Below are 26,733 nucleotides of genomic sequence, written 5' to 3' on the forward strand. Positions count from 1 at the left end.
CCGTTCCCCCAGCCGCGGCTTTTTCAGCTACGCGCCGTTCGCTGCTGGTGGGAATTTCTCTTCCCGTCGCTTGTCAATGGGATTTCCCATTGAAGCCACCCCATGTCACAGGGAATCCCGTGAGTGGGATGCGCTGCCAGTGGGAAAGGAGAATCCCGACTGTCGGAGAATCCCAGCCAGCCATTCGAGTCCATGTGGCCCTTCTGCAGAACTGAAAAGGGAGAGTCGCGTTAAGAATTCTCTAATTGGAGAGGGAAGAGAGGCAGAATGGAAGGTCAGGGATGTTGGAGCTGAGAAGGGATTGAGAAAGAGGCCGTGGACATTGGACAAATGGGGTGTTACTGATGCCTTGAAGGACAGAAGACTGTTAATAATGGCACAGTGGGAAGAGAGTAGAGTACTGGGCGAGCAAAGGCCAGAGCTCAGTGGGAGCAAAACTGAACAACAAGGGACAGGTGGCCCGTGGGGGATGAGTGGGGTTCTGTTGGGATAAGACAATGGAACATAAAGACAAAGCACAAAGGTGTGTGTGTGTGTGGGGGGGGGGGGGGGGTCAAGATGGAGGGGGTGTTCACACTCTAATGTTGTTCAATTCAAATGTTGAGTCCAGAAGATTCAATCGGAAGATGATAAAATATGTCTAGATCACTGCAATTAAATGAGAACTGCGATTGATGCAATGCTGCCCACTCTACAAGATGACTACATATAGATTTTAAAAATCATCTAGATTTCTGTGTTCTTTTGGAGAACAGTTTCTGTTAGTCAATTTAATTGATCAAAAAGAGAGCGCAGAGGAAAGGAACAGGCTGTGAACTTCCTCAAGCAAAAGCAAAATAAAGTGGAAGTTATAATTCCGAATCTAAAGAGAGGGGAGATAAACCTATTTTCATCTGATGTGGAGATGCCGGCGTTGGACTGGGGTGAGCACAGTAAGAAGTCTCACAACACCAGGTTAAAGACCAACATGTTTGTTTCAAACACTAGCTTTCGGAGCACTGCTCCTTTCTCAGGCCACATGAGGAAGGAGCAGTGCTCCGAAAGCTACTATTTGAAACAAACATGTTGAACTTTAACCTGGTGCTGTCAGAATTCTTAATATATTCATCTGGCAGGCCAAGCACCATCTGTGGAACTTGCACCGCAGGGACTGCAGGGAGTGTTCTATGTTGGGAATAACATTGTCGTTCAAATTAATCAGTTCCATTTCTGTTACTTTGTTGTTTCATTATTTGTGCTTCTGTGGGAGTTGGCAGTCTCGATAGATTTTTACATTGATAGTGCGTACTGTAGTATTGTTAAGGACATTTTAATTTCGGCGGAATGTTTACTGGGATTGGAGAACTTTATGTGAATGAATGCAGGCGCAGCGTGTAGATTGTCCCTCGGGTCATTTCCTGATTGCAAACTCAAATGTTGGCAAAGTTATTGAGTGAAGGTTTTTTGACGTCATCTGTTTGTTCGATGTCTAAATCAGCCAAGCCAGCTTGGGACCCGGTTTATTGACCTGCTAGATTTCCTCTCCAATAAATAAAAGAACATCTTCTTAATGTGCCAAATGGAGAATTGCTCCCGGCATCCAAACAGAACATCATATTCCGGATTCGAGAGAGTGAAAAAAGTATGTCTCTTGGTTTTCTGCTAAAACCCTAGATCGTATGGGCATTTTATGACATACAGAAGATTTACAACTGGATTTTAGCTGTGGTTGATGTCCCTGGTAAGTTACCAGCCAGGGCCAGTTATTGTGGGTCTGGAGTCACATGAAGGCACTACCGGGTTCAGAGGACAAACATCCTCCCATAGAAGTAGTTAGTCAGTGCATAATGAGGTTTTATGATAATCTATCATCATTGTCACAGTCACCATTACTGAGACCATCTTTTTATTCCAGTTTTGTGGATTCCAGCAGCTTCCACGCTGGGATTTGAACTCAAGTGCACAGAGGATTAGTCTGGGACTCTGGACGACTTATCGAATGGCAGTAACACTATGCCACCATCTGCCTCAGGGTGCGCGTCACCATATTTGCGATTGCGATAACTATTTTCCTTGTCACTTGCAGTGAACATGATGGCGATTTAGACTCTATTCCAGGGAAAGTGTGTCCTCTCCAAATGCATCACTCTGCACCTGGTGGCAATGGCAGCGGCAGATCTGATGCTGGTTGTCACCGAAGTGATACTAAATCGCATTCTTTACTATTACCTCCCAAGCTCTTCCCTGTACATCACTCCCGTGTGCAGCTGCGTCATTGTCCTGCTCTGTGTGGCCAGGGACACTTCTGCCTGGTTAACCGTCGCCTTCACTTTAGATCGGCTCATAGCTATTTGCTACCGGAAACTGAAAGACAGGTACTGCGTTCCGAAAACAGCATCGTTGGTGATTGCAGCAGTGTGCCTCCTCTTCAGCATGAACAACATACATTGGTATTTCACATTTGACCCTGTTTACATCACTGACAATGTGCCATGGCCCTGCCAATCCAAACCGGCCTTTTACATCTCGCCGGGGTGGATTGGCTACGATTGGCTCCACTGGATCCTGACCCCGATTTTACCCTTTATCTTTATTTTGCTCTTCAACGCTCTGACCGTCAGACACATTGTGGTGGCCAATCGAGTTCGAAAGAACTTGTTCTCCAATCACGGGGGGGAGGGGGGGGGTGCTCAGGTCGATCCAGAAACGGAGAGCCGAAGGAAGTCAATGATTTTACTGTTTGCTATACCGGGCAGCTTTATTGTTCTCTGGATGCCCGATGTAGTCAATTTCCTGTATTACCGAATTACAAACATTCTCTACTACACAGGTGGGACCGATCCCGGCTATATTCTACAGCAGGTGGCTTATATGTTTCAACTTTCCAGTTCCTGTACTAATACCTGTATCTACGTGGTAACTCAGACCAAATTCAAAGAGGACCTGAAAAAGTTAGCCAGAACACCGTTTACACGTGTTGCTCAATTATTTGAATAAATACCAGGAAAGTCCTGTGTGAACTTATGTCCTTGTCCATTTTGCCAATCCCGTCGGCAATCCAGTGGTGTTGTGCCGCAGAATCTGAAAGCGAGGAACATTCCGTGGATACATGATCTGTTCATCGGCCATGTGTTGACAGATTGTCCTGTGCAAACTCCCGTGAAATAACATCATAAGGACATCAGAAATGGGAACAGGAGCAGTCCATTCAGCCCTTTGAGCCTGATCTGCCATTTAATAAGATCACTTGATTGGGGTGACAAGGTGGCACAGTGGTTAGCACTGCTGCCTCACAGTGCCAGGGACCAGGGTTCAATTGCGGCCTTGGTGACTGTGCAGAGTGTGTACGTTTCCCCCGTGTCTGCGTAGGTTTCCTCCCATTGTTCAAAGATGTACAGATGAGGTGGATTGGCCATGCTAAATTGCCCCTATATGTCCAACGGTTTCGTGGGGTTCCGGGGATAGGGTAGGGGAGTGAGCCTCGGTAGGATAAGGGGGCATCTTATTGAAACTTACAGGATACTGCGAGGGCTGGATAGAGTGGACGTGGAGAGGAAAAACTAGAACCATAGGACACCATCTCAGACTAAAGGGGCGGTCCTTTAAAACAGAGATGAGGAGGAATTTCTTAAGCCAGAGCGTGGTGAATCTGTGGAACGCTGCCGCAGAAGGCTGTGGAGGCCAAATCACTGAGTGTCTTTAAGACAGAGATGGATAGGTTCTTGATGAATAAGGGGATCAGGGGTGATGGGGAGAAGGCAGGAGATTAGGGATGAGAAAAATATCAGCCATGATTGAATCTCGATGGGCTGAGTGATCTAATTCTGCTTCTATGTCGTATGGTCCGATGGGAGCTCTTTCAGAGGGTCATTGCAGACTCAATGGGACGAATGGCATTGTATGGATTCCACGATTCTATGGATGATCCAACACTCATTGGGCCCAAATTCCTGCCTTCTTTCTGTAACCCTTAACTCTCCGAGTGATTAGAAATCTCTCGATCTGAGGCTTAAAACGTCCCAGGCCTCGACCTGCACAGCTTCCGGGGTACTGATTTCCAAAGATTCACCACTCTTTCAGAAAAGAAATTCTTCTTCAAGTCCGTCTTAAATGAGCTCCCCTTATTCTGTGACTGCACCCTCTGGTTCTCCACTCTCCCATGAGGGATACGTCCTCATTGTCTCACCCCCTCGGAATTCTATGTTTCAATCACGTTTCCTCTCAGGATGGAGGATTAGCTTTGCTGGCTGGGCTGATGATTCATGATGCAGAGTGTTAAATACCGTACCGGCTGAGGTTAGTCATGAAGGCCGTTCCTTCTCAAACTTGTCCCTCGTTTGAGGTCTGGTGACCCTCTGGTTGAATCGTCACCAGTCATCTCTCTCTCAAGGGGAGTACAGACACTCGGACATTCATTCTTCTGCACTCCAACGAGTAAGGACCGAACCCACTTAATCTTTCCTCATACGGCAGTCCGTCTCTCCGCAGCCGGGAGCAAATGAGAAGCATGTTCGCATCACAATTCCAGCCAGGCGTCCATTTCTAATAATCTTCATTAGTGCCACAGGGAGGCTTACATTAACATTACAATGTAGATATTGCGAAAAGCCCCTAGTTGCCACTTTCCGGCGCCGGTTCGGGTACACTGATGAAGCATTCAGAATGTCCAATTCACCTAACACTTGTGGGACTTGTGGGAGGAAACTGGAGCACCCGGAGGAAACTCACGGGGAGAATGTGCAGACTCTGCACAGACAGTGACCCAAGCCGGGAATCGAACCTCGGGCACTGACACTGAAGCAGAGAGCAACCCACTGTGCTCCCGTGCCGCCCATTAATGCCGAGCGTGGGACTAAACAGAGAATAACTCCACAAATCATAGAATAGAATGATTAGTGCGCAGAAGAAGGTCGTTCGGCCCACATTTGGTCCTCTGCAAGCGCAATTCATCCTCCCCCTCTCCTTGCACTGTGGTTTAATTTGGAAGGTTTTTCTTGAACCTAATTCTGAGGCGCCACATTCCAAATATCCTCACTGCTCAAGAACATGTCTTTTCCTTCTGAAACATTGTTTTATTTTCTTTCAGTCACCTTGATCCGTGTTTTTTACTTGTTCATGGGATCTCGGCATCATTACCTGGGCCGCCATTTACTGATGGGCGGCACGGTAGCACAGTGGTTACCAGCGTTGCTTCACAGCTCCAGAGTCGGAGATTCGATTCCCCATCTGGGTGAATGTGTGGAGTCTGCACGTTCTCCCCGTGCCGGCGTGGGTTTCCTACGGGTGCTCCGGTTTCCTCCCACTGTCCAAGGATATGCGGGTCAGGTGGAGTGGCCATGCTAAATGTGAAAGAGGGGGACGAGAGATGCGGGAACACAGTGAGAGCGAGGGAAGAGCGGCGGGGACACAGTGAGAGCGAGGGGAGAGCGGCGGGGACACAGTGAGAGCGGGGACAGCGGGACGGACACAGTGAGAGCGAGGGGAGAGCGGGGTGACACAGTGAGTGCGAGGGGAGAGCGGTGGGGAAACAGTGAGAGCGAGGGGAGTGCGGCGGGGACACAGTGAGAGCGAGGGGAGAGCGGCGGGGACACACTGAGAGCGGGGAGAGCGGGACGGACACAGTGAGAGCGAAGGGAGTGCGGCGGAGACACAGTGAGAGCGAGGGGAGCGGCGGGGACACAGTGAGAGCGAGAGGAGAGCGGCGGGGACACAGTGAGAGCGAGGGGAGTGAGGCGAGGGGACAGTGAGAGCGAGGGGAGAGCTGGAGGGACACAGTGAGAGCGAGGGGAGAGCGGCAGGAACACAGTGAGTGCGAGGGGAGAGCGCAGGGGTCTCAGTGAGAGCGAGGGGAGAGCGGCGGGGGACACAGTGAGAGCGAGGGGAGAGCGGCGGGGACACAGTGAGAGCGAGGGGAGAGCGGCGGGGACACAGTGAGAGCGAGGGGAGAGCGGTGGGGACACAGTGAGAGCAGGGAGAGCGCAGGGGACACAGTGAGAGCGGGGAGAGCGGGAGGGTCACAGTGAGAGCGATGGCAGAGCGGGAGGGACACAGTGAGAGCGAGGGGAGAGCGGCGGGGACACAGTGAAAGCGAGGGGAGAGGGGCGAGGACCCAGAGAGAGCGAGGGGAGAGCGGTGGGGACACAGTGAGAGCGAGGGGAGAGCGGGAGGGACACAGTGAGAGCGAGGGGAGAGCGGGAGGGACACAGTGAGAGCGAAGGGAGAGCGGCGGGGACACAGTGAGAGCGAGGGGAGAGCGGCGGGGACACAGTGAGAGCGATGGGGTTGCAGCGGGGACACAGTGAGAGCGAGGGGAGAGCGGCGGGGACACAGTGAGAGCCAGTGGAGAGCCGCGGGGACACAGTGAGAGCGGGGAGAGCGGGACGGACACAGTGAGAGCGAGGGGAGAGCGGGAGGGACAGTGAATGCGAGGGGAGAGCGGTGGGGACACAGTGAGAGCGAGGGGAGTGCGGCGGGGACACAGTGAGAGCGAGGGGAGAGCGGCGGGGACACAGTGAGAGAAAGGAGAGCGGTGGGGACACAGTGAGAGCGAGGGGAGAGCGGTGGGGACACAGTGAGAGCGAGGGGAGAGCGGCGGGGACACAGTGAGAGCGCGGGGAGAGCGTTGGGGACACAGCGAGAGCAGGGAGAGCGCAGGGGACACAGTGAGAGCGGGGAGAGCGGTGGGGACACAGTGAGAGCGAGGGGAGAGCGGGAGGGTCACAGTGAGAGCGATGGCAGAGCGGGAGGGACACAGTGAGAGCGAGGGGAGAGCGGCGGGGACACAGTGAAAGCGAGGGGAGAGGGGCGAGGACCCAGTGAGAGCGAGGGGAGAGCGGTGGGGACACAGTGAGAGCGAGGGGAGAGCGGGAGGTACACAGTGAGAGTGAGGAGAGCGGCGGGGACACAGTGAGAGGGAGCGATGAGCGGGAGGGACACAGTGAGAGCGAGGGGAGAGCGGGAGGGACACAGTGAGAGCGAGGGGAGAGCGGTATGGACACAGTGAGAGCGAGGGGAGAGCGGCGGGGACACAGTGAGAGCGAGGGGGTTGCAGCAGGGACACAGTGAGAGCGAGGGGAGAGCGACGGGGACACAGTGAGAGCCAGTGGAGAGTCGCGGGGACACAGTGAGAGCGGGGAGAGCGGGGCGGGCACAGTGAGAGCGAGGGGAGAGCGGGAGGGACACAGTGAGTGCGAGGGGAGAGCGGTGGGGACACAGTGAGAGCGAGGGATGTGCGGCGGGGACACAGTGAGAGCGAGGGGAGAGCGACGGGGACACAGTGAGAGCAAGGAGAGCCGCGAGGACACTGTGTGGGCGAGGGGAGAGCGGTGGGGACACAGTGAGAGCGAGGGGAGAGCGTTGGGGACACAGTGAGAGCGGGGAGAGCGCAGGGGACACAGTGAGAGCGGGGAGAGCGGCGGGGACACAGTGAGAGCGAGGTGAGAGCGGCGGGGACACAGTGAGAGCCAGGGGAGAGCGTTGGGGACACAGTGAGAGCGGGGAGAGCGCAGGGGACACAGTGAGAGCGGGGAGAGCGGCGGGGACACAGTGAGAGCGAGGAGAGAGCGGTGGGGATACAGTGAGAGCGAGGGGAGAGCGGCGGGGACACAGTGAGAGCGAGGAGAGAGCGGTGGGGACACAGTGAGAGCGAGGGGAGAGCGGGAGGGTCACAGTGAGAGCGATGGCAGAGCGGAGGGACACAGTGAGAGCGAGGGGAGAGCGGCGGGGACCCAGTGAGAGCGAGGGGAGAGCGGTGGGGACATAGTGAGAGCGAGGGGAGAGCGGGGAGGGACACAGTGAGAGCGAGGGGAGAGCGGCGGGGACACCGTGAGAGCGAGGGAAGAGCGGCGGGGCCACACTGAGAGCGAGGGGAGAGCAGGGGGTCACAGTGAGAGCGAGGGGGGACCGGAGGGGACACAGTGAGTGCGAGGGGAGAGCGGCGGGGACACAGTGAGTGCGAGGCGTGAGCGGCGGGGACATAGCGAGAGCGAGAGGAGAGCGGCGGGGTCACAGTGAGAGCGAGGGGAGAGCGGGGACACAGTGAGAGCGATTGGAGTGCTGCGGGGACACAGGGAGAGCGAGGGTAGAGCGGGGCGGCGGCACAGTGAGAGCGAGGGGATAGCGGGAGGGACACAGTGAGTGCGAGGAGACAGCGGTAGGGACACAGTGAGAGCGATGGGTGAGCGGTGGAGACAAAGTGAGAGCGAGTGAAAACGGCAGGGACATAGTGAGAGCGAGGGGAGAGCGGCGAGGACACAGTGAGAGTGAGCGGAGAGCGGCGGGGACACAGTGAAAGCGGGGCAGAGCTGCGGGGACACAGTGAGAGCGAGGGTGAGCGGGAGGGACACAGTGAGAGCGAGGGGAGAGCGGCGGGGACACAGTGAGAGCGAGGGGAGAGCGGGAGGGACACAGTGAGAGCGAGGGGAGAGCGGTATGGACACAGTGAGAGCGAGGAGAGAGCGGCGGGGACACAGTGAGAACGGGGACTATGGAGGGACACAGTGAGAGCGAGGGGTGAGCGGCGGGGACACAGTGAGAGCGAGGGGAGAGCGGCGGGAACACAGTGATTGCGAGGGGAGAGCGGTGGGGACACAGTGAGAGCGAGGGGAGAGCGGCGGGGACACAGTGAGAGCAAGGAGAGCGGCGGGGACACAGTGAGAGCGAGGGGAGAGCGGTGGGGACACAGCGAGAGCGAGGGGAGAGCGGCGGGGGCACAGTGAGAGCGAGGGGAGAGCGGCGGGGACACAGTGAGTGCGAGGGTAGAGCGGTGGGACACGTGAGAGCGAGGGGAGAGCGGTGGGGACACAGTGAGAGCGAGGGGAGAGCGGTGGGTACACAGTTAGAGCAAGGAGAGCGGCGGGGACACAGTGAGAGCGAGGGGAGAGCGCCGGGAACACAGTGAGAGCGAGGGGAGAGCGGTGGGGACACAGTGAGAGCAGGAGAGCGCAGGGGACACAGTGAGAGCGGGGAGAGCGGGAGGGGTCACAGTGAGAGCGATGGCAGAGCGGGAGGGACACAGTGAGAGTGAGGGGAGAGCGGTGGGGACACAGTGAGAGGGAGGGGAGAGCGGGAGGGACACAGTGAGAGCGATGGCAGAGCGGGAGGGACACAGTGAGCGCGAGGGGAAAGCGGCGGGGACACATTGAAAGCGAGGGGAGAGGGGCGAGGACCCAGTGAGAGCGAGGGTAGAGCGGTGGGGACACAGTGAGAGCGAGGGGAGAGCGGGAGGGACACAGTGAGAGTGAGGAGAGCGGCGGGGACACAGTGAGAGCGAGGGGTGAGCGGGAGGGACACAGTGAGAGCGAGGGGCGAGCGGGAGGGACACAGTGAGAGCGAGGGGAGAGCGTTTTGGACACAGTGAGAGCGAGGGGAGAGCGGCGGGGACACAGTGAGAGCGAGGGGGTTGCAGCGGGGACACAGTGAGAGCGAGAGGAGAGCGGCGGGGACACAGTGAGAGCCAGTGGAGAGCCGCGGGGACACAGTGAGAGCGGGGAGAGCGGGACGGACACAGTGAGAAGGAGGGGAGAGCGGGAGGGACACAGTGAGTGCGAGGGGAGAGCGTTGGGGACACAGTGAGAGCGAGGGGAGTGCGGCGGGGACACAGTGAGAGCAAGGAGAGCGGCGGGGACACAGTGAGAGCGAGGGGGAGAGCGGTGGGGACACAGTGAGAGCGAGGGGAGAGCGGCGGGGACACAGTGAGAGCGAGGGGAGAGCGGCGGGGACACAGTGAGTGCGAGGGGAGAGCGGTGGGGACACAGTGAGAGCGAGGGGAGAGCGGTGGGGACACAGTGAGAGCGAGGGGAGAGCGGTGGGGACACAGTGAGAGCGAGGGGAGAGCGGCGGGGACACGGTGAGAGCGAGGGGAGAGCGGGGGGGACACAGTGAGAGCGAGGGGAGAGCGGTGGGGACACAGTGAGAGCGAGGGGAGAGCGGTGGGGACACAGTGAGAGCGAGGGGAGAGCGGCGGGTACACAGTGAGAGCAAGGGAGAGCGGCGGGGACACAGTGAGAGCGAGGGGAGAGCGGCGGGGACACAGTGAGAGCGAGGGGAGAGCGGTGGGGACACAGTGAGAGCGAGGGAGAGCGGCGGGGACACAGTGAGAGCGCGGGAGAGCGTGGAGGGACACAGTGAGAGCGATGGCAGAGCGGCGGGGACACAGTGAGAGTGAGGGGAGAGCGGTGGGGACACAGTGAGAGGGAGGGGAGAGCGGGAGGGACACAGTGAGAGCGATGGCAGAGCGGGAGGGACACAGTGAGAGCGAGGGGAGAGCGGCGGGGACACAGTGAAAGCGAGGGGAGAGGGGCGAGGACCCAGTGAGAGCGAGGGGAGAGCGGTGGGGACACAGTGAGAGCGAGGGGAGAGCGTGAGGGACACAGTGAGAGTGAGGAGAGCGGCGGGGACACAGTGAGAGCGAGGGGTGAGCCGGAGGGACACAGTGAGAGCGAGGGGAGAGCGGGAGGGACACAGTGAGAGCGAGGGGAGAGCGTTATGGACACAGTGAGAGCGAGGGGAGAGCGGCGGGGACACAGTGAGAGCGAGGGGGTTGCAGCGGGGACACAGTGAGAGCGAGGGGAGAGCGGCGGAGGACACAGTGAGAGCTGAGGGAGACGGCGGGGACACAGTGGAGCGAGGAGAGGGGACACAGTGAGAGCGAGGGGGAGAGCGGGAGGGACACAGTGAGTGCGAGGGAGAGCGGGGGACACAGTGAGAGCGAGGGGAGAGCGGGCGGGACACAGTGAGAGCGAGGGAGAGCGGCGGGGACACAGTGAGAGCGAGGCAGTGGAGGGGGGCGGGGGACACAGTGAGAGCGAGGGAGAGGCGGAAGGGACACGTGAGAGCGCGGGCGAACAGTGAGAGCGAGGGGAGGGCGCGGACACATGAAGCGAGGGGAGCCGAGGGACCCAGTGACGTGGGAGAGCGGTGGGGACACAGTGAGCGGGAGGGGAGAGCGGGGAGGGTCACAGTGAGAGCGATGGCAGAGCGGGAGGGACACAGTGAAGCGAGGGGGAGAGCGGCGGGGACACAGTGAAATCGAGGGGTGAGCGGCGGGGACACAGTGAGAGCGAGGAGAGCGGGACGGACACAGTGAGAGCGAAGGGAGAGCGGCGGGGACACAGTGAGAGCGAGGGGAGTGCGGCGAGGACACAGTGAGAGCGAGGGGAGAGCTGGAGGGACACAGTGAGAGCGAGGGGAGAGCGGCGGGGACACAGTGAGAGCGGGGAGAGCGGGACGGACACAGTGAGAGCGAAGGGAGAGCGGCGGGGACACAGTGAGAGCGAGAGGAGAGCGGCGAGGACACAGTGAGAGCGAGGGGAGAGCTGGAGGGACACAGTGAGAGCGAGGGGAGAGCGGCGGGGACACAGTGAGTGCGAGGGGAGAGCGCTGGGGTCTCAGTGAGACCGAGGGGAGAGCGGCGGGGACACAGTGAGAGCGAGGGGAGAGCGGCGGGGACACAGTGAGAGCGAGGGGAGAGCGGCGGCGACACACTGAGTGCGAGGGGAGAGCGCTGGGTCTCAGTGAGACCGAGGGGAGAGCGGCGGGGACACAGTGAGAGCGAGGGGAGAGCGGCGGGGACACAGTGAGAGCGAGGGGAGAGCGGCGGCGACACAGTGAGAGCGAGGGGTGAGCGGTAGGGACACAGTGAGAGCGAGGGAGAGCGGGAGGGACACAGTGAGAGCGAGGGGAAAGCGGTATGGACACAGTGAGAGCGAGTGGAGAGCGGCGGGGACACAGTGAGAGCGAGGGGAGAGCGGTGGGGACACAGTGAGAGCGAGGGGAGAGCGGTGGGGACACAGTGAGTGCGAGGGGAGAGCGCAGCGGACACAGTGAGAGCGAGGAGAGAGCGGGAGGGACACAGTGAGAGCGATGGCAGAGCGGGAGGGACACAGTGAGAGCGAGGAGAGAGCGGGGACACAGTGACAGCGAGGGGAGAACGGCGGGGACACAGTGAAAGCGAGGGGAGAGCGGTGGGGACACAGTGAGAGCGATGGCAGAGCGGGAAGGACACAGTGAGAGCGAGGGGAGAGCGGTGGGCACACAGTGAGAGCGAGGGAGAGCGGGAGGGACACAGTGAGAGCGGGGGGAGAGCGGTGAGACACAGTGAGAGCGAGGGGAGAGCGGCGGGGACACAGTGAAAGCGAGGGGAGAGCGGTGGGGACACTGTGAGAGCAGGGAGTGCGCAGGGGACACAGTGAGAGCGGGGAGAGCGGGGGGGACACAGTGAGAGCGAGGGGATAGCGACTTGGACACAGTGAGAGCGAGGGGAGAGCGGGGTGACACATTGAGAGCGGGGAGAGAGCGGCGGGGACACAGTGAGAGCGAGGAGAGAGCGGTGGGACACAGTGAGAGCGAGGGGAGAGCGGGAGGGTCACAGTGAGAGCGATGGCAGAGCGGGAGGGACAAAGTGAGAGCGAGGGGAGAGCGGCGGGGACACAGTTAAAGCGAGGGGATAGCGGGAGGGTCACAGTGAGAGCGATGGCAGAGCGGGAGGGACACAGTGAGAGCGAGGGGAGAGCGGCGGGGACACAGTGAAATCGAGGGGTGAGCGGCGGGGACACAGTGAGAGCGAGGAGAGCGGGACGGACACAGTGAGAGCGAAGGGAGAGCGGCGGGGACACAGTGAGAGCGAGGGGAGTGCGGCGAGGACACAGTGAGAGCGAGGGGAGAGCTGGAGGGACACAGTGAGAGCGAGGGGAGAGCGGCCGGGGACACAGTGAGAGCGGGGAGAGCGGGACGGACACAGTGAGAGCGAAGGGGAGAGCGGCGGGGACACAGTGAGAGCGAGAGGAGAGCGGCGAGGACACAGTGAGAGCGAGGGGAGAGCTGGAGGGACACAGTGAGAGCGAGGGGAGAGCGGCGGGGACACAGTGAGTGCGAGGGGAGAGCGCTGGGGTCTCAGTGAGACCGAGGGGAGAGCGGCGGGGACACAGTGAGAGCGAGGGGAGAGCGGCGGGGACACAGTGAGAGCGAGGGGAGAGCGGCGGCGACACACTGAGTGCGAGGGGAGAGCGCTGGGGTCTCAGTGAGACCGAGGGGAGAGCGGCGGGGACACAGTGAGAGCGAGGGGAGAGCGGCGGGGACACAGTGAGAGCGAGGGGAGAGCGGCGGCGACACAGTGAGAGCGAGGGGTGAGCGGTAGGGACACAGTGAGAGCGAGGGGAGAGCGGGAGGGACACAGTGAGAGTGAGGGGAAAGCGGTATGGACACAGTGAGAGCGAGTGGAGAGCGGCGGGGACACAGTGAGAGCGAGGGGAGAGCGGTGGGGGACACAGTGAGAGCGAGGGGAGAGCGGTGGGGACACAGTGAGTGCGAGGGGAGAGCGCAGCGGACACAGTGAGAGCGAGGAGAGAGCGGGAGGGACACAGTGAGAGCGATGGCAGAGCGGGAGGGACACAGTGAGAGCGAGGAGAGAGCGGGACACAGTGACAGCGAGGGGAGAGCGGCGGGGACACAGTGAAAGCGAGGGGAGAGCGGTGGGGACACAGTGAGAGCGATGGCAGAGCGGGAAGGACACAGTGAGAGCGAGGGGAGAGCGGCGCGGACACAGTGAAAGCGAGGGGAGAGAGGCGGGAGGGACACAGTGAGAGCGGGGGGAGAGCGGTGAGACACAGTGAGAGCGAGGGGAGAGCGGCGGGGACACAGTGAAAGCGAGGGGAGAGCGGTGGGGACACTGTGAGAGCAGGGAGTGCGCAGGGGACACAGTGAGAGCGGGGAGAGCGGCGGGGACACAGTGAGAGCGAGGGGATAGCGACTTGGACACAGTGAGAGCGAGGGGAGAGCGGGGTGACACATTGAGAGCGGGGAGAGAGCGGCGGGGACACAGTGAGAGCGAGGAGAGAGCGGTGGGGACACAGTGAGAGCGAGGGGAGAGCGGGAGGGTCACAGTGAGAGCGATGGCAGAGCGGGAGGGACACAGTGAGAGCGAGGGGAGAGCGGCGGGGACACAGTTAAAGCGAGTGGATAGCGGGAGGGTCACAGTGAAAGCGATGGCAGAGCGGCGGGGACACAGCGAGAACAAGGAGAGCGGCGGAGATACAGTGAGAGCGAGATGTGAGTGGCTCGGACAGAGAGAGCGAGGAGAGCGGCGGGGACACAGTGAGAGCGAGGGGAGAGCGGCGGGGACACAGCGAGAGCGAGGGGAGAGCGGCGGGGACACAGTGAGAACGAGGGTAGAGCGGGGGGGACACAGTGAGAGCAGGGAGAGCGCAGGGGAGAGCGGGAGTGACACTGAGTGCGAGGGGACAGCGGTCGGGACACAGTGAGAGCGAGGGGAGAGCGGCGGGGACACAGTGAGAGCGAGGAGTTAGCGGCGGGGACACAGTGAGAGCGAGGGGAGAGCGGGAAGGACACTGAGAGCGAGGGGAGAGCGGTGGGGACACAGTGAGAGCGAGGGGAGAGCGGGAGGGACACAGTGAGAGCGAGGAGAGAGCGGCGGGGACACAGTGTGAGCGAGGAGAGAGCGGTGGGGACACAGTGAGAGCGAGGAGAGAGCGGCGGGGACATTGTGAGAGCGAGGGGAGCGGTGGGGACACAATGAGAGCGAGGTCAGATCGGCGGGGACACAGTGAGAGCGAGGTGAGCGGCGGGGACACAGTGAGAGCGAAGGGAGAGCGGCGGGGACACAGTGAGAGCGAGGAGAGAGCGCCGGGGACATTGTGAGAGCGAGGGGAGAGGTGGGGACACAGTGAGAGCGAGGTCAGATCGGCGGGGACACAGTGAGAGCCATGAGAGCGGCGGGGACGCAGTGAGAGCGAGGGGAGAGCGGCGGGGACACAGTGAGAGCGAGGGGAGCGGTGGGGACACAGTGAGAGCGAGGGGAGAGCGGCGGGGACACAGTGAGAGCGAGGAGAGAGGCGCTGACACAGTGAGAGCGAGGAGAGCGGCGTGGACAGGCACGTGCTGTGCTCCTGTGCTGAATGTGGGAGCTCAGGTACGCGGCCGATGCCACTGACTCCTTCATGTGCTGGAAGTGTGTCCAGCTGCAGCTCCTTTTAGACCGCATGACGGCTCTGGAGCTGCAGATGGACTCACTTTGGAGCATCCACGATGCTGAGGAGGTCGTGGATAGCACGTTCAGTGACTTTGTCACACCGCAGGTTAGGATTGGTGAGGGAGACAGGGAATGTGTGACCAAAAGGCATTGAAAGAACATGAAGGCAGTGCAGGTGCCCCCTGCAGTCGTCTCCCTCCAAAACAGGTATACCGTTTTGGATACTGTTGGGTGAGATGACTCATCAGGCGAAGGCAGCAGTAGCCAGGCTCATGGCACCGTGGCTGGCTCTGTTGCACAGAAGGGCGGAAGAAGACTGGCAGGGCTATAGTCATAGGGGATTCAATTATAAGGGGAGTAGACAGGGTTTTCTGTGATCGTAAACGAGACTCCCGAATGGTATGTTGACTCCCGGGTGCTTCGGGCAGGGATGTCTCCGATCGGCTGCAGGACATAGTGAAGGGGGAGGGTGAACAGCCAGTTGTCGTGGTGCATATAGGCACCAACGATATAGGTTAAAAAAGGAGATGAGGCCCTACAATCAGATTTTAGGGATTTAGGAGATAAGTTAAAAAGTAGGACCTCAAAGGTAGTAATCTCAGGATTGCTACTGGTGCCAGAAGACAGGCAGAATAGAAATTGAAGAATAGTCAGAATGAATACGTAGCTTGAGAAATGGTGCAGGAAGGAGAGTTTCAGATTTTTTGACATTGGAACCGGTTCTGGGGGCGGTGGGACCATCACAAATCGGATGTTCTACAACTGTGCAGTACTGGAACCAATGGCTCAGGTGGTCCTTTTGCTAACACTGTTGAGGAGGTTTAAAACTAATGTGGCAGGGGGATGGGAACCAGATTAGGAAGTTTGAGGTCAGTAAAGAGGCAGCAACTAAAGCCAGTAAGGTACTAGATAATAAAATCAATGTGACTAAGGGGAAGAGTAGACAGGGAAGAGATGATGAACGCAAATGGTCTGAGGTCCATTTGTTTTAATGCGAGGAGTCTAGCAGGTAAGGCAGATGAACTTAGGGCTTGGGTTAGTACCGGGAATATGATGTTATTGGTATTGCTGAGACTTGATTGAGGGAAGGGCAAGACTGGCAACTAAATATCACAGACTATCGATGCTTCAGAAGGGATAGAGAGGGAGGTAGAAGGGGTGGAGGAGTTGCATTACTGGTCAGAGATGATATCACAGCTGTGATTAAGGAGGGCACGATGGAGGATTCGATCACTGAGGCAATATGGATGGAGCTAAGAAATAGGAAGGGTGCAGTAACATTGTTAGGACTTTACTACAGGCCTCCCAAAAGCGAGCGTGAAGTAGAGGTGCAAATATGTAGACATTTTAGAGAAAAATGTATGAGCAATAGGGTGGTCGTGACGTGAGATTTTAACTTCCCCAACATTGAATGGAACTCTTGTAGTGTTGGAGGCGTAGATGGAGCAGAATTTGTAAGCAGCATCCAGGAGAGGTTTTTTAGAGCAGTATATAAATAGTCAAACTCGGGAAGGGGCCATACTGGACCTGGTATTGGGGAATGATCCCGGCCAGGTGGTTGAAGTTTCAGTCGGTGATTACTTTGGGAATAGCGATCACTATTCCGTAAGTTTTAGAATACTCATGGACAAAGACGAGAGCGGTCCTAAAGGAAGAGTGCAAAATTGGGGAAAGGCCAAGTATAATAAAATTCGGCAGGAGCTCGGGAATGTGGATTGGGAGCAGCTGTTTAAGGGTAAATCCACATTTGAGATGTGGGAGTCCTTTAAGGAAAGGTTGATTGGAGTGCATGACAGACATGTCCCTGTGAAAATGAGGGATAGAAATGGCAAGATTAGGGAACCATGGATGACGGGTGGCATTGTGAGACTTTCTAAAATGAAAAAGGAAGCATACATAAGATATAGGTGACTTAAAACTGATGAAGCTTTGGAGGAATATCGGGAAAGTAGTCAAATCTCAAACGCGCAATAAAAAGGGCTAAAAGAGGTCATGAAATATCTTTGGCTAACAGGGATAAGGAAAATCCCAAAGTCTTTTATTCGTATATGAGGAGTAAGAGGGCAACTAGAGAAAAGATTGGCCCACTCAAAGACAAAAGAGGGAATTTATGCGTGGAATCAGAGGAAATGGGTGAGATTCTTAATCAGTGCTTTGCATCGGTATTCACCAAGGAGAGGGACATGACGGATGTTGAGGCTCGGGATGGATGTTTAAATACTCTCGGTCAAGTCGGCATAAGGAAGGTTTTGGGTATTCTAAAAGTCATTAAGGTGGACAAGTCCTCAGGTCCGAATGGGATTTGAAGCAGACCATGCAGGCCAGCAGCACGGGTCGATTCCCGTACTAGCCTCCCCGGACAGGCGCCGGAATGTGGCGACTAAGGGCTTTTCACAGTAGCTTCACTGAAGCCTACTCGTGGCAATAAGCGATTTTCATTTCATTTCAAAGTGAAGTCGTATGGGGTTCAGGGTGTACTTGCTAGGTGGATAAAGAACTGGCTGGGAAACAGGAGACAGAGAGTAGTGGTGGAAGAGAGTGTGTGAAAATGGAGAAAGGTGACTAGTGATGTTCCACAGGGATCCGTGCTCGGACCACTGCTGTTTGTGATCTACATAAATGACCTGGAGGAAGGTATAGGTGGTCTGATTATCAAGTTTGCAGATGATACTAAGATACGTGGAGTTGCAGATAGCGAGGAGGACTATCAGAGAATATGGCAAAATATATATAGATTGGAGAGTTGGGCAGAGAAATTGAAGATGGAGTTCAATCCAGGCAACTGCGATGTGATGCATTTTGGAAGATCTAACTCAAGAGCGGACTATATGGTCAATGGAAGAGTCCTGGTGAAAATTGATGTACAGAGATATTTGGGAGTTCAGGTCCATTGTACCCTGAAGGTGACAACGCAAGTCGATAGAGTGGTCAAGAAGGCATACAGCATGCTTGCCTTCATCGGACGGGGTATTGAGTACAGGAGTTGGCAGGTCATGTTACAGTTGTTTTTGACATTGCTTCGGCCACATTTGGAATACTGCGTGCAGTTCTGGTCGCCACATTACCTGAAGGATGTGGATGCTTAAGAGAGGGTGCAGTGGAGGTCCACCGGGATGTTGCCTGGAATGGAGGGTGCTAGCAATGAAGAAAGGTTGAGTAGGATTGTTTTCGTTGGAAAGACGAAGGTTGAGGGGGGACCTGATTGAGGTCTACAAAATTATGAGAGGTATGGACAGGGTGGATAGCAACAAGCGTTTTCCAAGACTTGGGGCGTAAATTACAAAGGTTCACGATTTCAAAGTGAGGGTGGGTAAGATTTAGAGAGATGTGCATGGGATGTTTTTACGCAGAGTGTGGTGGGTGCCTGGAACGCTTTGCCAGCTGAGGTGGTAGAGGTGGGCACGATAGCATCATTTAAGATGCATCTATACAGATATATGAACGGGCGGGGAACAGAGGGAAGTAGACCTTGGGAAGTAGGCGACAGGTTTGCATAAAGGATCTGGATCGGCGCAGGCTGGGAGGGCCGAATGGCTTGTTCCTGTGCTGTAATTTTCTTTGTTCAAAATTGTCCTGTCTGCAAAAAGGTTGGGTGGGTTACTGAGGTAGGGTGGAGGTGTCGGCTTGTGTAGATTTCTCTTTCCATGGGCCGGTGCAGACACGATAGGCCGAACGGCCTCCTTCTGCACTGTAATGATTCTAGTGCCCTAAAGGGGTTTTTAGAGTCAAGCACATTGCTGGGGATCTGTAGTCACACGTGGGCCATGCTAGGGAAGGATTATAGATACAGTCGATGGTGATTTGTGTGTGGGGGGGGGGGGGGGGGGGGAGGGGGGGACACAATCGATTCATGGACACCTTCAGATTTATGATTCAAGATTGTTATTGAATTCAAACTTTACCATCTGCCATGGTGGGGTTGGAACCCAGGACATGACTCTGGGTTTCTGATTGCGAGCCCAGTGACAATATCACTACGCCACTGCCTGGTCTAAGAGAAAAAGGTTCATCCTCTATTTCTTCTATTCCAATCCCACTGACTTCAGTACCCTTCGATCCACCTTCTGCGATCTATCCCCTGAACCATCCCCAATGCACTCAGAAATTCCCGAGTTGCAGTCCAGTCTAGATGTTCACTACAGTTTTGGCATGTCTCCCTTCTCGGTGCACTGATTATCAAAGCTAATGCTCTGGTACTTCTTTCAATTATTTACGGGGGAGGCGGGGCACCATTTATTGTTCATCGAGAATTTCCCTTGAGCTGAGTATCGTGCTAAGCGTTAATCACATTGCTGCAGGTCCCTGTGTAAGAATCATTAGTGAAGCACAATTGTTTTAGACAACAAACCTTTTTATTGAATTCAGATTTTGCTCTCTGCTTGTAGCAGGGTTCGAACCCAGATTCCCCAGAGATTTACCCAGGGTCTCTGGATTACCTACCCAGTGATAGTACCACTGTGCCACCCCTCCCCCCCCCCTTTATTGTCTCCTTTATTGCCTTGCCTGGTAGCATGCGGCCAAAATGAACAGACGCACACTTCTCTCTGTTGAATCATGAAATTGAAGACCTAACACTATCTCTCAGAGAACCGTCCAATATATCTTCTGCCAGTCAAAAATTGGCCATGAGGCCAATGTCACTTTTATTTCCTGAGCTCCAACATTTTAGTTAAATGACCCTATGGGATGGCACCTTGATGAATGGCTTTGGGAAGGCCGTGTGCACCGCATTTGGCCAATCGATACCTACAGTGCAGAAGGAGGCATTTCGGCCCATCGAGTCTGCACTGATCTTCGAAAGTCAACCTCACCTAGGCCCAATGCCCCACCCTATTCCTGCAACCACACCCTAAGGGGCGATTTAGCATGGCCAATCCACCTAACCTGAATATCTTTGGACTTTGGAAGGACACTGGAGCTTCCGGAGCAAACTAAACCCGACACGAGGAGAAAATACAAACTCCACATAGATAGTCACCCGAGGTCGGAATCAAACTCGGATCCCTGGTGCTGTAAGAACAGCACTGCTAATCACATTTCCACCGTGCCACCCAGTTAATCATTGGGAGGATGTTGGGCTAGACCCATCATGTTAGTTAAGCACAACTTGTCCTTAACACCTCAATCTGCATTTGTCCAAGTGACTCTTTATTTTGTCCAGGATTATCCTTCATAAAAACGTTCCCCACTCTTTAGATCCTTCATCTTTCCCTTTGCCTTGTCCCTGATGATGGGAGATCATGATTATCATTCCTACCATTTTCCTTCTGGGAAATGTACTTTGGCTCTTCCCAAGCTATCTTCTCTTGTTTTCTTGCAGTTTACTCTGCCAAGTTTGACTTCTATAACGAGGCCAGGTCAATTAAGGCCACATTGAATTTGGCACAGCCCCAAGTTATTATTTTTACTGCGCACTGCTCCATGGTAGTCCATTTAAACGTTACGATTGGTTAATTTCTCTGGCTTTCTCACTTCATGGGACATCTTCACTGCCCTAGGGTTGCGAATCATAGCTTTTACGTTGATACTGTTATCAGGCAAGGCAAACAAGCCTGAAGTATCCCGTCATCTGTTGTCTGCGGATCTCACGTTGTTGGCGTCATGTTGAATCACAGTTGTGGCATTTGCGCAACTGAGCTAACTCCTCAATGTTCCCCGATTAACACTTCATCCACATGACCTCCACCATTCCCCAGTACCAGGTACAGGAAGGTGGAAACATACGGAATGAGAAAATCCACCTGACCGCTCAGGAGAACCGTTTTGCCGCCCCGCCCTTTGCATTATCACGGCGCTGCTCGGTGTTAGAATCACACAGACCCACGCCCTTGCTTTCGTTTCCCTAATCGCCTGCCGGAGAATCTTCTCGGCTGGCGAGTTGCACCACCCACAACTGCAGACTGGGTTCGCTCACCTGGCCTAATTTCTCCACCTGGAAAATATTAGGTTCACCATCCGAGGGTCTGAGGAGGGCTTCCTCGAACTCTGGAGGCTATTCACTAACTTGTCGCAAGACATGTTCGAATCCAACAACCGATAGAGTGGGGGTGGGTGTGGGGACAGGCGGGAACCAACGAGACCAAAGGGAGCAGACAGGAACGCAAGTGGGGAATAAGGTGGGGGACAGGCCAGGGGAAACAATAAAATGGAAGCTCGAATGTGACCGACACAGAGGCCAGAGGGTCGAGCATAAGCACCCAAGTAAGAGAACTCACAAACGTTGGCCTGCAACAGCATAAGCAGAGGCGAAAAGAAAAGAGGGTGGCCAAATGTCAACCGGGAGGGGCGAAGGGAGATGGAGGGCATCCTCCAGGTGTAAATATCTACCCGCGGTAAAGTAAAATCCAAGGAAAGGCCCCTGAAATAGCGAATGATGGGGGTTGTAGGCTGGGGCGGAGGTTGGCGGGGGGGGGGGGGGGGGGGGGGTGGCGGGGGGTTTCACAGAAAAAGAACAGCTTCGAAATTTTCACTGTTGATTATACCTTTAATGAGTGTACAGTGTATAAAATGTAAACTCTTCAATAAGACATGAAATAAACATTCCTTAACTGGCCTGGTCCAAATAAGACCATAAGACCATCAGACCATAAGACAATGGAGCAGAATTAGGCCACTCGGCCCACCGAGTCTGCTCCGCTATTCAATAATTGCTGATATTTTCTCATCCCCATTCTCCTGCCTTCTTCCCATAACCCCTGATCCCCTTATTAATCAATAACCTATCGATCTCTGTCTTAAAGGCACTCAATGATTTGGCCTTCACAGCCTTCTGCGGCAAAGAGTTCCACAGATTTACCACACTCTGGCTGAAGAAATTCCTCCTGAACTGTTTTATAAGATCATCCTTTCGTCTGAGAATGAGTCCTCTGCTTCTAGTTTTTCCGTCAAGTGGAAACAGCCTCTCCACGTCCACTCTCTCCAGGCCTCGCAATATCTTGTAAGTTTCAATAAGATCCCCCCTCATCCTTATAAACTCCAACGAGTACAGACTCAGAGTCCTCAACCGTTCCTCATTTGTCAAGCTCCTCATTCCAGTGATCAGCTCGTCTTTACTTAAGACGGGGCCCAAAACTGCTCACAATACTCCAAATAGGCTGTGAACAGAGCTTTATACATCCTCAGAAGTACATCGGTGGGCTTGTGATCTAGTCCTCTCGACATGAATGCTAGCATTGCATTTGCCTTCCTAATTGCCGACTGAATCCGCACCTTAACCTTAAGGGAATTGTGAACAAGGATTCCCAAGTCCTTTTGTGTTTCTGATTTTCTAAGCATTTCCCCATTTAGAAAATAGTCTATGCCTCCATTCCCCCTTCCAAAGTGCATAACATCACACTTTCCCACCTTCTATTCCATCAGGCACGTATTTGCCCCCTCTCCTAGCCTGTCCAAGTTCTTCTGTAGCCCGTCTGCTTCCTCAATACTACCTGTCCTTCTATAGATCATTGCATCATCTGCAAACTTAGCAACAGTACCTTCAGTTCCGTCTTCCAGATCATTAATGTATATTGTGGAAAGTTGTGGCGCCAGCACCGATCCCTGAGGCACACCACTAGTCAACCGGTTGCCATCACGAAAAAGGCCCCCTTTTCCAACTCTCTGTCTTCTGCCATTCAGCCAATCTTCGATCCATGCCAGGATCTTACCCTTAACACCATGGGTTCTTAACTTACTTAACTGTCTCATATGCGGAACCTTGTCAAAGGCCTTCTGGAAATCTGAATAAATCACGTCCACTGGTTCTCCTTTGTCTTAGTTCCTTGTTACTTCCTCAAAGAACAAGACGAGGTGCATCCATGCCAGAAGGTCTCACCCGATCCCAGAAGACGTCTGCCCATCGTCGTAACAAGGTCAATAAGTGATTGGCAGCAAATTATGACTTTTCCTCTCATATTCACGTCAAGGAAAGAATATACAAACTTAACCACATATTTTTAATTCTAAAATTAAGGCAACCACGCTATTACATTAATCCTCCTTATTTATTTGTTTTCATCTCGTCCATTATCGTCACTGCCTCATCTATTTTGTTACATAGGCAAAACCACATTCTTCATGCGAAGCACTCATGCCCCCGGCTTCCACTAGAAGATTGTTATTTTGGTATCCAACCAGATTGGCTTTTCTTTTAACTGCATTCATTATGGTAAAGCTTTTCTTTTACAGACAAAAGCAATTCATCTCTTCTCTTAAATTGCAACAGCTGGTCCTTCGCTTTGCCTTCATATTCTTTTAACTTTCATCCCTGCATTTTCCAAAATACTCCTGCAACTTACTGTGTGAGGTCTTGTTATCGGATTCGTTTGGCCATCATGACCAGGGGATATTTCAAACCATTCTTCAACTCCTTTCTGAATTGACTCTGAGTAACTGTATAAATAAAAGTGTTGGTGCAGCAACTCAGTAGCTGGAGCATGAAGCCAATTTCAGGTACAAATGTGGGCAGAGGAACTGAATATCTCAGGTAATCCAATCGTCTCAATATAGAACAGGATATAAACAGCGCCCACAGCAGCATGAAGTTCCCCGATATTAGAAACAACAACATCATGGATTTCCGTCGCTTTCTCATTTCTGGATCATTTGGACTGTCCCCAGGGCTCCGACACTGGAGTCTCCTGCGGGCTCTGCTGGCCACGAAAACGTTTCTGACCGTTAATACATTTAACAGTAGAATCAAAACAAATGGAACAAATGGTGTTACAATGTAATACATAAATTCGACTAGAGCCAAGGTCAGTGATTGAGAAGTATTGGGCATCACAAAGCAAAACCAAGGCGTGTTTGAAAGCCAATATTTACCTGTGTATAGAAAATACCAGAAAGTGTTCTTTAAACAGCTCAATGCAGTCACCGTTCCGACAACCACAGCAGCTGTTTTCGCAGTGCAATATTTAGCCTTTAGCTTCTGACAACTAATGGCGACATATCTATCAAAGGTGAAGGTGACAGTAAACCAGACAGAACAGTCTGTGACAACATAAAGCACAACAGCATGGATATTACAAACTCTAACATAGAGCAGAAAAGTAAATTGCTCACGATAAACAATGGGAATATGTCTAAGAATTAGATCAATGACAACGATCAGTAGATCCGCCACTGCCATGGCCACCAGGTAGCGAGTCACACATTTGGAGAGGCCGCACTTTCCCCAGGACAATGTAGCAATCGTCAGCACATTAACTGTGTACAACAGAAAAGTAGTGAGTTTATACAGCAGACTACAGTTAATAACAGTATCTTGGTGTATTTCTGATGAAATAACAAGGTTGACGGTGGAATATACATAGTAACATTCTTCACATTAATCACGAAACCTTTGTTTGGCTTTGCAAGGACTGTTGAATCCAACATGTCTATATGTCGCAGTGCTTCCTATGAATAGGAGTTAAATCAAAGTAATCACTAACGAATAATTCTCACTTGATCCAATGTTTAAAAAGAGAAACTGAATTTAAATTAATTTAAAAGCACAAAATCAGAACTTTTAAGTCACTTTCACCATCAAAGCAGGTTTGGTCATTTAGCCTCTTTTCGGATTGTTAAATACTCAACGAGGCCAAAAGACCATACGACAAAGGAGCAGATTTAGGTCATTCAGCCCATCAAGATTCACAAGGAGGAGGTGTGAGCAATTTTGAAAAGTGTAAAAATAGATAAGTCCCCTAGGCCAGATGGGATTTATCCTAGGATTCTCTGGGAAGCCTGGGAGGAGATTGCAGAGCCTTTGTCCTTGATCTTTATGTCGTCTTTGTCGACAGGAATAGTGCCGGAAGACTGGAGGATAGCAAATGTTGTCCCCTTGTTCAAGAAGGAGAGTAGAGACAACCCTGGTAATTATTGACCTGTGAGCCTTACTTCGGTTGTGGGTAAAATGTTGGAAAAGTTTATAAGAGATAGGGTTTATAATCATCTTGAAAAGAATAAGTTGATTAGCGATAGTCAACACGGTTTTGTGAAGGGTAGGTCATGCCTCACAAACGTTATTGAGTTTTTTGAGAAGGTGACCAAACAGGTGGATGAGGGTAAAGCGGTTGATGTGGTGTATATGGATTTCAGTAAGGCGTTTGATAAGGTTCCCCACGGTAGGCTATTGCAGAAAATAAGTAAGTATGGGATTGAAGGCGATATAGCGGTTTGGATCAGTAATTGGCTAGCTGAAAGAAGACAGAGGGTGGTGGTTGATGGCAAATGTTCATCCTGGAGTTCAGTTACTAGTGGTGTACCGCAAGGATCTGTTTTGGAGCCGCTGTTTTTTGTCATTTTTATAAATGACCTTGAAGAGGGTGTAGAAGGATGGGTTAGTTAATTTGCAGATGACACGAAGGTCGGTGGAGTTGTGGATAGTGCTGAAGGATGTTATAGGATGCAAAGGGACATAGATAAGCTGCAGAGCTGGGCTGAGAGGTGGCAGATGGAGTTGAATGCGGAAAAGTGTGAGGTGGTTCACTTTGGAAGGAGTAACAGGAATGCAGAGTACTGGGCTAATGGCAAGATTCTTGGTAGTGTAGATGAACAGAGAGATCTCGGCATCCAGGTACATAAATCCCTGAAAGATGCCACCCAGGTTAATAGGGCTGTTAAGAAGGCATACGGTGTTCTAGCCTTTATCAGTAGTGGGATTGAGTTTCGGAGCCACGATGTCATGTTGCAGCTGCACATAACTCTGGTGCGGCCGCTCCTGGAGTACTGCGTGCAGTTCTGGTCACCACATTATAGGAAGGATGTGCAAGCTTTGGAAAGGGTTCAAAGGAGATTTACTAGGATGTTGCCTGGTATGGAGGGAAGGTCTTACGAGGAAAAGCTCAGGGATTTGGGTTGATTTCGTTAGAGAGGAGAAGGCTGAGAGGTGATTAATAGAGACATATAAGATAGTCAGAGGGTTAGATAGGGTGGAAAGCGAGAGTTTTTACCTCGGATGGTGATGACTAACACGAGGGGACATATTTTAAATTGAGGGGTGGTAGATATCGGACAGATGTCAGAGGCAATTTCTTTACTCAGAGTAGCAGGGGTGTGGAACGCCCTGCCTGCAACAGTAGTAGACTCGCCAAATTTAAGGGCATTTAAGTGGTCACTGGATAGACATATGGATGAAAATGGAATAGTGTAGGTCAGATAGGCTTCAGATGGTCTCACAGGTCGGCGTAACATCGAGGGGCGAAGGGCCGTTCTGCGCTGTAATGTTCTATGTTCTGTGTTCTAAATCTGCTCCGCCATTTAATCATGACTGCGACGTTTCTCATCCCCATTCGCCTGCCTTCTCCCCACAATCCATGACCCCCTTATTAATCAACAACGTATCTATCTCTGTCTTAAAGACACTCAGTGATTTGGCCCGCCACAGCCTTCTGTGGCAAAAATTCCACAGGTTCACCACCCTCTGGCTCAAGAAATTCTCCTAATCTCATTTTTAATGGATCGACCCTTTAGTCTGAGTCAGAGTGACAATGAGAGATCTATAAGTGCCCTCAATGTAGCGACTTTTTTCTGTAATCCTTAATAGTCTTGCTCATGAAAATTACAGCAGAAAGTTTGCAATTTTACCTTCATCCATCTCTGCAGCTTTGGTCCATAGATACATCAAGGATTCCTCCAATGTGTGTCTGAAGAGATGCTCTTAACATCATTCCTGATGGGCTTGCTCTCATGCTAAATATACTCTCCCTTGCCTTCCACCACTTCTGAATCTACCCAATCAAACCTTTAATCACCTGATATTCGTCAAATATTTTGGACTTTCATCTTGCTAATTCAAGGGAATA

Source organism: Scyliorhinus canicula, chromosome 29 (genome assembly GCF_902713615.1).
Source record: "Scyliorhinus canicula chromosome 29, sScyCan1.1, whole genome shotgun sequence".
NCBI lineage: Eukaryota > Metazoa > Chordata > Chondrichthyes > Carcharhiniformes > Scyliorhinidae > Scyliorhinus > Scyliorhinus canicula.